The sequence below is a fragment of the Pteropus vampyrus genome, unplaced genomic scaffold, assembly GCF_000151845.1.
Source record: "Pteropus vampyrus isolate Shadow unplaced genomic scaffold, Pvam_2.0 Scaffold27, whole genome shotgun sequence".
Taxonomy (NCBI): Eukaryota; Metazoa; Chordata; class Mammalia; order Chiroptera; family Pteropodidae; genus Pteropus; species Pteropus vampyrus.
The window spans coordinates 5,261,609-5,264,112 of record NW_011888808.1 but is presented as its reverse complement, the minus strand read 5'-3'; the positions used below and the strand labels follow the sequence as shown (position 1 = coordinate 5,264,112).

General features: G+C 32.3%; 1 long non-coding RNA gene across 1 annotated transcript in view; it reads right to left on the bottom strand.

The window, feature by feature from the left end:
- Positions 1-1,493: 1,493 nt before the first annotated feature.
- The window catches only part of LOC111737451, a 67,730-nt gene continuing 66,719 nt past the window's right edge, over positions 1,494-2,504 (bottom strand). Inside the window, exon 4 of the long non-coding RNA XR_002779437.1 lies at positions 1,494-1,716. This is a non-coding gene — a long non-coding RNA (uncharacterized LOC111737451). The remainder of the gene's footprint in view (positions 1,717-2,504) is intronic.

The window sequence follows — 2,504 nt, the reverse complement described above, 5'->3', positions numbered from 1 at the left end:
GCAATTTACAGATGTCATTGAATAGAAATACTGCTATTTTTTTTAATTTACAGTATTATGGCTTCAAAGCAGAATGACTTTTTTAATAAAAAAAATTAATTAACATTCATGGGCTAAAGTAAAGCCAAAGACTAGGCCAAAAAGAGAATGATTGTATATGGGTTTGAAGAAGGAAGAGTGGGTTGGAAAATATGCAATATGCATATTTTCCTATTTTATTTGAGTGGCAATTGTTAACATTTCTTTCTGGACATAAAAAGTTAATAATTATAATTCATGTTGATATATGTCATCCCTTTGTATTAAAAACAGTTTGTATAGCTTTTAAGTTATATGAAACTAAAGTAAGATTTAGTAACAAGAAATATTTAGTAATATATGGAAAATAGTCAGTAAAATAAAGCATAGAATATTAAATATCAAACACATTTTACATTTGATATGGTAAACTTATCAAGAGAAAAAAGGCTCACCTTAGAAAAGCAAAAGTTTGGCGATATAGCTCACAAAAAACCAAAGGACTCTAGAAGTTAAAATTAAATTATTAATATGAGTTAGACAAATGAAAACCTTAAAAATCCAGCATCACAATATTTATGTCAGATAAATTAAAAAAGTACATGTGAGCTTTTAAAAAATTATTATAAGAACAAACTGTAATGAAGTTATGTTGTGAGTACTGATGGAACAATACGTAACTATACAGATGCAGGTAAAAATGTTTGAATCTCACAGAGCTACTGATAATAATGAAATATAATGTTAGATATCCATAAACTAACTCAGTCTTTTATCTTTCAAAGTGATTAATAATAAAAAAACGTACAGAAAATCTGAAAAAATAGAATCACTGTAATTTTTAAGAACATGTTAACTTTACTTACCCTACAAATATAAAAAACATCTTTTTTGCCTGCTCTGTGATATTTTCAAAACTCTCAACAAATCTCTGCTTCCAGTTCCATATAGTTATTGAGATCTTTGTCTTTTCTTTCGATTTTTAAGTTTTATTATTTTAATTTACTATATTTCTTTTCTTGAATTCCATTTTCTCTTACTTCATAATTTGTCTTTATAGTTACACTCAGGGAATGTGGTCACAGGACTGACAATCATGGAGCCAACTAAGTCCACAATATAAAAGATGTCAGAAGCCTTTCTTTGTCATCTTTACCAATAACACCTTTCTAACTATAATAGTACCCAGTAGATGTACCTTCACTTTTAAATTATTATGTCACCTTGGACACTGTGATACTCAAAAAAACATTTGTTGAATAAATGAACAAACTGATATGTGTGTGCGCATGTATGTACATGTTTGTTTGTCTTTCTGTCAGACAGTATATATTTCCGTTATGAAATTTTATTCTCTAAGTGGCATAATCTCCAGATTATAACTACCGAATGTAGTGGCAGGGTGAGGGGTTTGGGATCTGTGTGCTATATTGCTGGCAGCAAAGCTAGCTGTATATTTATTTTGTGAGACATCCTTTACTAGGCACTACCTGTGGTTTATTGAGGAACAACTAAGTTTTGAAACATCCAGCAGACGTTCATCGGAGGAGGCAGAATACAGGCTGTATATTTAGGCTTCCGGCAACAATCGTCAAGCAGCCATCCTCTAATATGTTCATTTCTTTTTTGGTGTACATCCATTTTCTGCAGTACTGTGAATATCTCCTGGTGGGTTGTCTTCTCAGTTTCCTTTTATGTCTGTGAAGAACAAGGGGATGCTGGCTAGAGTTAGGAATAACTCTAATATATATATACAGGATGTATATGACTCAACTGAAAAGTTAAGATAATTTGAAGATTATTATCAGGGGTCCCTCAAAATTACTGACTATAAGAAAACAAGGGTGCTATTTTAATAATCAATCCATCTTGCTCCTCTGGAAGAATTTTGTTACAGTGTTGCTTCAGTTTGGATTATCTGACTCCCCTGCCATCTTTCAAATGACTAGAGAACAGTAACTGGGAAGTTCGAAGTCTCTAAAGCTCACATAATTTTTATTGCTATTTCATAGGATTCTTCTCCAGTTACATTCCCATTTGCTTATTTTGAGTCACCACCTGAATAGTCGCTTTCTCCATTTAGAATAAAATAATATACACTAATTTCCCTACGACCAATTGCACAGGAGATCCACACTTACAAAGTGGTAGTTGTTATAACATTGCTCATCAAATTGCTCCTCTTCATATCCAAAAGACCTTTCCATTGTCCACAAATGCACCCTAAACCTGCTAGCTCATACATAACCTCGTTTGGGGGCAGCTGAGTTGGTCAAGCAAGAATAAAGTTTTAACTATCTCCAAAATCTAAATATCTATCTGGTTTGGGGTGAGCTTTGTGTATACACATTCATTAGACTTAGCAAATGACAGTGAGAGCTTAAACTAAGATTGAATGCTTGTTGCAATTAATTTCTATAACTTGTTCTGCAACTTCACCGTTCATCAAAATTGCCCAGATTTCTCTCATGGAATATGTATGGAAG